The sequence below is a fragment of the Benincasa hispida genome, chromosome 2 (assembly GCF_027475165.1).
Source record: "Benincasa hispida cultivar pf3 chromosome 2, pf3_genome.v1.1, whole genome shotgun sequence".
Taxonomy (NCBI): Eukaryota; Viridiplantae; Streptophyta; class Magnoliopsida; order Cucurbitales; family Cucurbitaceae; genus Benincasa; species Benincasa hispida.
The window spans coordinates 17,621,712-17,634,762 of NC_143479.1; positions in this window are offsets into that span (position 1 = coordinate 17,621,712).

Genomic DNA, 13,051 nt, shown 5'->3' on the forward strand with positions numbered 1-13,051 from the left:
CAATGAAATCTGGTATGTTATTCTTATTATTCTTGACAATTTGACATGAATGATCATAGGGTTTATCTATTCAATATAGATTTAAAATATTTATGCTAAGAGTATGTTCTTGTTGACAATCTAAATCATTAGGGAGACTTTCTTTTAACTTCAATTTAAAAAAAGGTACTCTATTGCATATGATGATATTTGTGGAAGAAATTGTAGCTTTTTACTCAAAAGAGTGAATTAGTTAGGCGTCATTTAGTTACCACTTGACTTTTTTTTGCTCTTTTTTTTTTAAAAAAAATAGCTTAAAGATACTTGTTCTGCCTCTAAATTTCTTCAGTTATTATCTAACTTCAACCAATACTTTAAAAAATAAGTCAAATTTTTATAATTGAAGAGTAGTTTTTAAACACTTGTTATTCTTTTTTGAACTTGACTAAAAATTTAATTATTTGACTTAAAAATATGAAAATCATATTAACAATTAGGAGGAAATAAGTTTAATTTTTAAAAACCAAATAATCATCTCCGGAGCTAAGTTATTTAAAAAAAATACAGTTTTAAGATTTTTTTTTTCTTTTGATTGTCGGAATTGATAATAATATAAATTGTGAATATTATAAATTTTAGGAGTTGAAAGTTTAAGACATGAAAAATGGAAGATATAGAATTAAGAATGATTTAAATACTATTTTGGTCATCTACCTTAGTTTTAATTTATTTTGATTTCTATATTTTTAAAATATTTATTTTAGTCCTTATATTTATAACTTTGGCTCAATTTTGTCCATATACTTTCGAAATGTTCATTTTGATCCTTATATTTTCATATTTTGTTCATTTTAATCTTTAAACTTTAAAATGTATCCATTTTTATCCCTTAAAAATAAAGTAAAAATGAAAATAAAGAGACCAAAATAATCCATTTTTGAATGTTCAATAACCAAAATGAATAAAAGAAATATATAAATAAAAACCAAACTGGTACTTAAATTATTTAGAATGATGATAGTAAAGAAAAGAAAAGAGTGGTTGAGAGTCTGTGAGAGTGCATCTCCACTAATTAAGGGAAGCCCATCTGGCTGTCAGTTGATGTGACGTGTAAGAGCAGCGTAGATTTCGCCATTAATGTCAACAACCCTACCCATTCACATTTTGACTCCTTCTAAACATTTCTCTCACAATTTTATCCCTCCCATTTTGGATTTACTATATTATTTTGATCATTTAAATCCCTAAAAACAATTTAATGAATTCAATTTAGTTTTTACACTCATAAATAAATCAATACATACATCTAAACATTTAAACTATGTATACAATTGATGGTTCAAACAATTGTTTGACCATGACATGTCTTTAAAAAAAGTAGAGTTTCAACATTTTCAATTTAAAGAAAATGTTTTCATATATATATATATATATATATATATATATATTTCAAGTAATTTATTTGTTTCTTATCTAAAAATTACTTAACAAATTAGCATAAATGGCGCTGAAAATTCAGTTAATTGAATTGTAGACTTTGTATTATAATCATTATTATATACTTTCAAAAGGACCCCATTTGTATTTGACCATGACATATTTTAAAGTGTCCATATATGACTAAAATCACTTTTCTTTGTAGTGTTTTGTTAAATGATCAAATAGTGATTTTAAAAATCAAACACAAGTTGCATTTATCTACTATTTTTCCTGTACTTTTACTTAGAACATTTGTAAGCCATGTGGAATGTACTTAGTCTAAAAATTTTAAATTTAATCTACAAGACAATTAGATCTATACTTCTAAAATATTGACAAGACGTAGTAAATCTAATTTATCAACCATATATATTGGTGTGAATTTGAGGAATACAAGGTGCACGATGAGAACACGAATATGGAGAAAATATAGTATAATAATAATATATAATAAAATAAATATGATATAATATATAAATAGATAAAATAGATAAATGACAAAAAGTAAATAAAATAACAAAGAATGAATTTCTCTATTTTCTCCGATCTTTTTGGATTGATCAGCAATATATGCATGTCTTTCAAAACCCACCAAATGCTACTATTTATAGGTAATTTGGCAAGTAAGAGATCAATTACATGAATACTAATAGTGTGTAATCTTGAGACATATGGTCAACACATGAGGTAATGGATAAGTGACAAATGAACAATGGACACTAAAAATGGGCATCTACATTACACCTAATGTAACATATTTATAATACTCCCCTTTTTAAATGCCTATTATATATGAAATATGCTTCATTAAAACTTGACTAAGAAAAAACCTAGTGAAAAAAAAAAAACCCTAGTGAAGGAAATAGAGTACATATTTCATATAATCTGATACTCTTAAAAGGTATATTTACTCTCCCTCATGGAAACATCACTTAAGATCTCTAAGTCACTGCATTCAAATGTTGTGTACTAGTTTTTTAAAGGTTGCGGTAGGTAATGGCTTTGTAAATAAGTCTGTCAGGTTATCTTTCAAACAAATTTGTTGTACAGTGATGTCATTTTCTTCAAGATCATGAATGTAGAAAAGTTTCGGTGAAATATGTTTTGTTATATCTCCTTTAATATATCCTACTTTGATTTAGGATATGCATGTTGTGTTGTCTTCGTATAATATCATTAGAATATTTTTACTAGAAGACAAACCACATGTTCCACGAATTTGCTGAGTAATTGATCTTAGCTATACACATTCTCAACTAGCCTCGTGAATTACAAGAATTTCAGCATGATTCGAGGAAGTGACTGTTATGGTTTGTTTCACATATTACCATGATATAACAGTTCCTTCACATGCGAACAGATGACTTATTTGAGATCTAGCTTTGTGTGGATCAGATAAATATCCAGAATCTGCATAACCAACTAAATCAAAATTTGATTTATTTGAATAAAACAAACTCATATCAATCATTTATCGGAGATAACGAAGTATATACTTAACTCTGTTCCAATGTCTATTTGTTAGAGAAGAACTATATCTTACTAATAAATTTATTGATAATTGAATATCTGGTCTTGTATTATTAGTAAGATACATAAGTACACCAATCACACTAAGATATGGTACTTAAGGACCAAGAAGTTCTTCATTTTCATCTCGTGGTCGAAATATATCTTTCTTCACATCTAGTGAATGAACATCCATTGGAATGTTCAATGGATGTGCTTTGTTCATATAAAATCTTTTCAAAACTTTTCCTGTATAAGTTGACTGATGAACAAATATCTCATATGCTAAATGCTCAATTTGCAAGCCAAGGGCAAAATTTTGTTTTTCCGAGATCTTTCATCTCAAATTCTTTCTTAAGATATTCTATTGCCTTTAAAAGTTTTTCAGGAGTCCCAATTATATTTAAGTCATCAACATATACAGTTATAATAACAAATCATGACTGTGATTTCTTTATAAAAACATGTGGACATATTGGATTATTTTGATATCCTTCTTTTAACAAATATCCACTCAGGTGACTGTACTACATTCGTCCTGATTGTTTCAATCCACATAACGATCTCTGTAACTTTATTGAATACAATTCTTTGGGATTTTATTTATATATTCCAAGTAACTTAATTCCTTCTGGGATTCTCATATAAATATCATTATCAAGAGATCCATATAAATTTGCTATGACTACATCCATAAGATGCATGTCCAGATTTTTATACAGCTAGACCAATTAAATATCTTAGAATAATTATCCACCACTGGAGAATATATCTCCTCATAATTAATACCAAGTCTTTGTGAGAAACCTTGTGCAACTAGTCTTGCTTTATATCTTGTGATCACATTATTTTCATTTCTTTTTCTCATGAATACCCATTTGTATCCCACATGTTTGACACATTCTAAAGTTCGGATTACTTATCCAATAACCTAACGTTTTGAAAGTTAGTTTAATTCTACCTCGAATGTTTCTTTTCACTGAAGCTAATCTTTTCTATGTTGATATTCTTCACCAGATTTTGGTTCAGGATCCTCATTTTTAGATATAATATCAAGAGCAACATTATATGCAAAAATGTTGTCAATAACTAGGTGAGTTCGGTTCTATCTTTTTCCTATTATGACATAGTTTATTGAAATCTTATTATTATCTTTATGTATTTCACCTTCCTCATTAGTCATGTCATGAATTTCTCCATGGGTCGTTACATCCTCAGCCAAGTCTTCTTAACGATTAACTATTTTTCTTTTTCGAGGATTTTTATCTTTGGAACCCACTGATCTACCACGTTTCTTGCATGTCCGAGACTTATTAGTGACAACTTGCTGTTTTGGATATTAACTTTCGATGGAACATTTGTAGCGGGTATATGTGACTTAGTTACTTTCTTTGCATTTATAAATGCATCTGATAACTGATTTGCTATATTTTGCAAATGAATTATCTTCCAAACTTCAAGTTCACATTGATCTGTACAGGGATCTAAATTAGATAATAACGATGCATTCCATGTAATTTTTTTGTCCAACTTCTTAATTCCTCCCCCCTAATGTTGAAAATTTTGTCTCATTAAAATGATAATCAATAAATGGTGCAGTAAATACATCACCCATCAGGGTTCAAGCCATTTGATAATTGATGGGGAATCATATCCAATATATATCCCTAACCTTCTTGGAAGACCCGTCTTAGTACATTGTGGTGGAGCAATTGGAACATATACTACACATCCAAAAATTATCATATGGAAAATATTTGGCTCATGGCCATAAGCTAATTGTAATGGCGAGTACTTATAGTAAGATACTGGTCTAATGCATACAAGTGACGTTGCATGCAAAATAACATGTCCCCATACAGATGTAAGAAAATTATCTCTCATAAGCAATGATCTAGCAATTAACTGCAAATGTTATATGAATAATTCTGCTAAACCATTTTGTGTATCAATATGAACTACAAGATGTTTAACACTTATCCCAATTGACATACAATGATTATTAAAACCTTATGATGTAAATTCACCAGCATTATCAAGACGAATAGTCTTAATTGTATAATCAGGAAATTGTGCTCTTAACTTGATTATTTGAGCAAGTAATCTTGAAAATGCAAGATTTTTTCTTGATAATAAGCACACGTGTGACCATCTACTGGATGCGTCTATTAATAGCATAAAATATCTAAATAGTCCACTTGATAGGTTAATAGGTCCACATATATCACCATGATTTCATTATAAAAATGCAGGTGATTCAGTCCTCACTTTAACTGGTGATGGTCTAATGATTAATTTACCTTGAGAGCACACATTACATGATAATTCATTAGATTAAAGAATCTTCTGGCTCTTCAATGGATGTTCATTTGAATTCTCAATAATTCTTCTCATCATTATAGACCTAGAATGACCTAATCTGTCATACCAAATTATAAATAAGTCTAGATTCATGAACTTCAAGTTCATTGTTGCATATGTTTCAATTACTCGAATATGACTATAATTTAATCCATAAGATAAAGCAAACAACTCTTCTAGTATATGTTTTTCATATGAGACAGTAGATATGATATAAAGATACTCCATATTATACTTTCTATTAATCTTAATTTGATAACCATTGCAACATATATCTTTAAAACTAAATAGAATTCTCTTTAATTGACTAGAGAACAATGCATGCCAATTGTAAATTTTGTTTCTCTAGGAAAAATAATATTTACTTTTCCAAACCCTTCAATTAGGTTTGTAGAACCTGATATTGTATTGACTTTTGCTTCCAGCATTGTCAGTTTAGAAAAATATTTTCTACTTGTAAGTATTGTATGTGTAGTTGCACTATCTGCTAGACATAAATTGTTTTTACTCAATTTTTAGTCACCCAACATATGGAAATTATTCAGATTTTTTTCATTAAAAGAAAATAATTACAATAAAAAAAATATTTGTAATATACAAAGGTTAACATTTACTAAGAGGGAGAAAATATGGAGATGAATAAAAAAACCAACATTTAGTTTAGATATTTTCAAAGTAAAAAAAAATGCACCTGATGTTCTGTCAATTTTTCCGATTTTCTCTTCACGAGATTTAAAGAAGTCTGTCACATCCAAATTTGTCATACGGGATGGGTCAAATATGTCATTATCCTGATATACAAAATTTTCTTCCATATTTTTCTCTTTTTCCTTCAGGGATGCTTGATAGAGATCAACGAAGTGTTTTGACATACAAGAGGTACGTGATCAAAGCCCAGTCATTCTGCATTGGAAGCATTTATTTTCAACATTTTTTAAACTCTTATCTTGTGGATCTTTTCCTTGTGATCATCATTTTGTGTGGTTCTTTTAAAATTTGAATGATTAGAACTACCACTATGAAAATAATAATTATTTCTTCCTCTGTCACGGTCACAGCCTCGACCACAATTATGATTAAAATTCAAAGTATTCACTTCAGGGAATGATGTCGTCCCTGTTGGTCAAGATTCCTGATTTTTCATTAATAACTCATTATTTTTTTGGGTCATGAGAAGACATAAAATTAGTTCAGAATATTGTTTAAAACCTTTCTCTCGATATTTCTGCTACAGAAGCATATTCGAGACATGAAATGTAGAAAATGTCTTCTCTAACATATCAACATCAGTAATTTTCTCTCACATAACAACAGTTTCGAACTAATTTTAAATAATGTAGAGTTGTAATCACTTATTGATTTGAAATCTTGCAGTCTTAAGTGCATCTACTCACAACAAGCTTTAGGAAGGATAACATTTTTTTATGATCATACCTCTCTTTCAAAAATTTTCACAAGATACAGAGATCTTTTATTGTAAGATACTCCATTTCAATCCCTCGTGCAGATGATGACGAAGGAAAATCATAGTTTTGCTTTGTCATGACTGGATGTCGTATTTTCTTCTTTAATAGTCTCTCCGAGATTCATAGCATCCAGGTGGATTTTGGCATCAGGTACCCATGAAAGTTAACTACTACCGTTAATATCAAGGGTGGAAAATTCTAATTTTGTGAGATTTTTCATGGTAGCATCATCATAAAATATTGTATTTATATTAGAAATTTAAGATATTAAATATGTAAAATAATGTTAAATTTATTAGTTATAATGAAGAGGGAAAAATCGACATACCTTTAGGACATATCTTTAGCGAGGAAAACGATGGGAGCTCTGCTGATAACGTATTATGAATTTGAGGAGCACAACGATGTACAATGAGAACATGGATATGGAGAAAAATATAATATAATAATAATATATAATAAAATAAATAAACATTATATAATATATAAATATATAAAATAAATAAATAACAAAAAATAATTAAAATAACAAAGAATGGATTTCTCTACTTTCTCCAATATTTTTGGATTGGTCACCAATACAATAATAACAATTTTTAAAATTTTTCCAATGTCTGTGCCTTTCAAAACCCACCAAATATCACTATTTATAAGCAATTTTACAAGTAGAAGGTGGATTACGTAGATACTAATAGTGTGTAATCTTGAGACACATGGTCAGCACATGAGGTAATGGATAAGTGACACATGGTCAATGAACTCTAATAATGGACATCTACATTATACCTAATTTAACATATTTATAATATATATATATATATATATATTTCAGGCTAACATTAATATACTTCAAGAAATATTACTTATCTTCTTAAAATTAGATCCACTCACTTTGTTGAAAAAAGAAAAAAAAAAGGAAAAAAAAAACTTCCTTTTAAGTTGGCAACACTTTTAAATAAAAATGCTTTAGAATCTTAGCTAAGCTTTAAAAGTATAAAAATAAAGTTTCAAAAGCTAAAAGCTTTATACTTTATATGAGCCTTTGTTCCCATTTGGCATTTGCCATAAGAAAAAAACAAAATGGATTGATAATGAGTGTGACCATACTTATCATCCTCAATCTATACTTTCTTTAAGCTCTCTTTAATTTTTTCAAGCTTCCAAGTTTGTTGTATATTTAGTCTTTACTTAACACGTTCATTGGCTGAGTTAATTACACAATAGTCTTCGTTACGCTATAGCTAAAATGATACATTAAGTATAAGTTTTGAAAAATAAGTACACGCAATGAAAACAAAGGGAATGTTGTTGAACACAATGATGCTAACAATATGACCAACACAGAGATAAGTAGAGAAAGAAATAACACTCAATATGTTAATCTAACTCGATATAACTTTACCTATATATGGAGGGCTCAGGGCCCAATTAAAAAGAAGATAATAATATTTAATTGGTTTACGAGAAATTTCACTTATCTGATAGAACCACTATTAAGTAATACAGTAAACCTTAGGCAGGTATTTAGTTTTGGATGCCCCCAAAACATGATATCACCTATCTCAAGCTCTTCCAAAAACTCAGGCTCCCCCTGTATTAGAAGCTTTTAGCTTGTTTGATCTTGTACATTTAGGATCCCCTAAACTCTATGCTTCTTTTCAAGAATCTCACACAGTCTACGAATAATTGACAACGTTTCTTTCTTCGTCTTTCTGCAACAGCTGCATACACTAACACCTGATCTATCGGTAAAAAACCTCGCCTTAATTTGTTTTTTTTTTTAACTTCCTTTTATAACAACTTCTAAAAGTAAGAGACAGAAAAGGTAACCAATATCAATACCAAAAAGGTAAACAGACGAAACATTCCAAAAGTAAAACCGAATGGTCTAACCTGAAGTCAACCGGAAAATATCCATCATCCAAATAAAAGAAAATTTACGTGCCAATATAATAATAACAAGTTCCCCTTTGGCAAAAATATTTTTTTTATTGGCAATCATGTGATGACAAGAGAAGCAAGAAGCCAAAAAAAAAAAAAAAAAAAACTACATACCAACCAACAAAACAAACCAAACCCAAATCAAACCCGTACACCAAAACCAACAGTCGAGCCAACAAAACAGTATATCAACACGCAAACCAACCCCAGCACAACACCACTCCCCCTTGATTGCCATAAGAAGAAAATTAAACATGTGGAGATAAAGAAGGACGTGAAGTAGATGGAACATCATCCGGAGGCAAAGACAAACTCAGCAACTGAACTAGAGTATCCACAGACGTCCGATGATCAGTAAAAGAATGAATGATGCTATTCAAGATTCGTGATTCAGAGGCTAGTACTTATAATATACGAGCTCCAAGATCTGTGGGAATCAAATGACCACCTTCAGAAGCATGAATATCATTAGGTACATGTATGTCCTCAATCTTGGGTGGATGAATGTTATGCATAATATCAAGCACATAGGAGCCTTGAAACAGTTTGTAGCTTAAGTTGATATACTTAGCAGTAGGACCAGGAGAATCAGATGAAGTTGAATGGTGGGGCTTTGAGTAAGCATTATACTGTTGGGTTTTATGCCCTAAAACTCGTAGATTATAAATATTAGTAATTGACCTTCATCAATAAATAGTTATTAATGTTAATTCAATAAAAGTTATTGTTTGTGTTATTTGTCTATTTTGTCTTAATAACCCTAAATCCAATAAACTAACATCTAAGGTTGTCCTATGAGTCTTGAACTGTATGTGGAGACATACATGGATCAATGTTCAAAATGCAGCCTAAAGGGTCTATAGTATAGGGTATCCACTTTGTATTTAATACAAATGCAATGATCCAACGCGTTCGTGTAGATGATACACGAATGAGGGTATCCTATGCAATGAGTTTGCATAAGACTAAACTGCGAAATAATAACCACTAGATGTAACATCGTTAACTAGTTAGGTTTTTATTTCAATTGAATGACCTAGGCAATTTAGTCTTAATTCTGAGTATATTATGAACTCCTGTTCACGAGGGATTGTCCTTTGATTTGGATGGGTGAGGGTGGCTAGTTCGCTAACTTAATATGCCTACCATTAAGGGGAGCGACCGAATGGGGAATTGGGAACATAATAATACAATATGGAATTCACTCCTTCCCTCATTAAGGATAAGTAAATGAATGTTCCTTTAAGTGATATCTTCAAGACTTAACAAAGGACCCTACCCTCTCATTGGTCCGAGAGAGGTTTCTATTTATTGGTTGGATCATAAACAGGTTGTTCATTAGAGAAACACTGGTACTTAAGGACTCAGAGATAATCTAAGGATAAAATGGTAATTTGACCCAGTTGGTGTTACAAACACTCGTGGAGGACTAACTTGTTGGTATTAGTTTATATCTGTGGATACAAAAATATATCTGTAGTGAGAAGAGTACAACTGTGGATCTTTAGTAAATACCCACAGTTAACGAATATTGATTAATTTGATTAATGAATTTAGCCAATTAATCTCATATCATTGAAGCTTCTAATTTATAGGCTCATTAGGTACCCTCATTAGCTCACTAGAGGATACTTAAAAAGGATAATTTTAATTATTCAAATTAACTTGAGGAAACTATATATTAATGTGATTAATATATAATTAATTATGGATATGATCTATAATTAAATTGGAAAGTAATATTTGAATAATATTCAAATTAATTAATTCAAGTGAATTAGATACATAAACCACTAATTAATGGAGAGATATTGTATATATACATGCGATGTATATGATAATTAAATATATACATTAAATTGGGTTTAATGTATAATTGATTATTTAATCATTGTGGAAATTAAATTTTTAAAAGTGTTATTTAATTGCGCAAATTAAATAAGTGTTATTTAATTGCGCAAATTAAATAAGTGTTATTTAATTAAATAGGCTAATTAATTAAATAAGTGTTATTTAATTAATTTTAGAAAAAGAAAATATATATTAGGAAAAGGAAAGGGAAAGGCCTTGGCCCTTCCAAAGACCTCCCTATGGACCTTTCCAAAACACACAATATAGTCTCATTGTAGAGAAACTCTGACAATACACAACTCCCTAGTGTTATGCAAAATTTTCTCTGAGCTTCTCTACTCTCCAAAGACTCTATTCTCCTCTCCCCCTCCCAATCGTTGGATACCACCTATCCTCTACTGGAATCCTAAGAGAATAACGAGGTTTCTCTCGTGGTAGTATTTGAGATCGTTCAAGAGTTGTTCGTGATCAAGACCGTTTGGATATTCGTTCATTGGAACCTTGGAGAGACTTGTTCGTGGAATTAGGGAATCTACAAAGGTAAGAATCGTTCTAATTCTTTCCTAAAAGCATGCTAATTTATGTGTTTATTTTATTTTGTTTAATGTAAAATTGAATTGCAGGATGCAAGGCGTTCCTCGTCGAAATGCTTCCGCTGCGAGATCCATTCCTTACAATTGGTATAAGAACCAATTTCTTGCATCTTCGTTCTTCGTATTTTTTCAAAATAAAATCATTTAGAGGTGGGTATTATATTCTACATCATGAATGTTGGTTAGCAAAATTGGATGTTTTCAATTTCGGCACTAGATTACTTTTTAATTTGATTAACTTGTAAAGGCCCACTGTACCTTTGGGTAATTTATTTCTTGATTTGAGTCTGTCAGTCTGTGTCGTTCGTGGCAAAAAGTTGATGTGAAAAGAACCTGGCAAAACAAAGGCAAAACAAGAGAAAACGGAGAGAAAAAGTGCAATTCGGTTTTTTAGAGACAATTTTCACTAATTTGTCGATTATCGGAGTTCTATTTGTTGGAGCGTGTTGAAATTTAGTTAGTATGTGAAGGACACCTAAGACCTCGTTTTGAACGGTTGGGTCGTCGTTTTTAGCTTTGGTTTATCCGTCGTCACCGTCGAACAGAAGTCGTTTTTCTTCCCTAATTTCCTTTTTTGTAATTTTATTTATTTATTAATTAAATCAATATAATTGTTATATTAATTTGATTAATTAATTGTGCATTAGGGTGCCAAAAATCGGTCCAATTTTTTCAGTTTAATTTAATTATTCATTAGATGGATGTTTTAAATTTTTTTTGAATTCATATTACATATTGTATGTCATATAGATTCAAAATACCCACTTTAGGATAAACATGAACATGCATCATAATTAAATATAAAGGGTTATATTTTAGATGCATGATTAAATTAGCATGCTCTTGTATCATAATATAAGTGTTATGTTAGTGATATATGATTAACCTAAGCATGTTCATGCATCATATTATATATTAAAATTGTTGTAATAAATAGTAGAATGATACATGTGAATGCTTGATGGTTACATAGGTGTTAATAATTCATTAAATTATAAAGAGTTATAGTTTTAATGAGATAGATTAAAATCTATAAACAAGATTGCATGCGAACATAGGTCCAAATTAATTTTAAATTGTTTAAAATTGATTCTTATGTTGTTTCTAATGGGATTAGAAATGAGTTAATCTTTTTAATTTGTTTTAATATGATTAAAATGTTTTTAAATAAAAAAATTAAGTTTATAAAATAATTGCACATAAGAGACATTTGTCTAAGGAAGGTTTTGTCTAGGAGGGAGGGGAGGGGGGAATTTAAGCTGACGGAAACGGAACACCTCCACCTGGAAACCAACATGGAAGGTGAATTGGCAAATATTTTATAAGCATGCAATAGATGATTGATTTTATTAAAAGAGTTTAATAAATGAAATCAAATATTGTTAAATTATTCAATATAAATGTTATATTGAGCAAATTTAAAAGAACTTAGATAAATTCAATAACCAGGTTTTAACTAAATATAATAAAATCCTAATGAAATATTAAAATACTTTAGTGAGAGGAAGTTGGTATATATGATATATCAAATTTCAGCTCTCATGTTCCCACGAGTTCACACTGTGAGATCCATGCTCAACTTTGTCTTGCCCTGGTAGCGGCCTCCCTTCGGAGAGTGTTTGGATGGGTCAATAACAAGGTGAATGGGGAAAGTATTCATAGTAAGTGGGAGAGCATGTGTGTCAATGTATCCCACAATCTCCTTCATTAGGTTATACCATGAGATTCTTATAGTCCATCTACATGTTGTCCTAGAGAGACCATCCCGATGGAGGGCCTTATCATAGGGATCGGAACAACGCAAACTTCAATGGATAGGATTTTTAGGTTAATCTTCAATAATTGTCTTTCCCTTTGGTAGCCTGTTGAAGC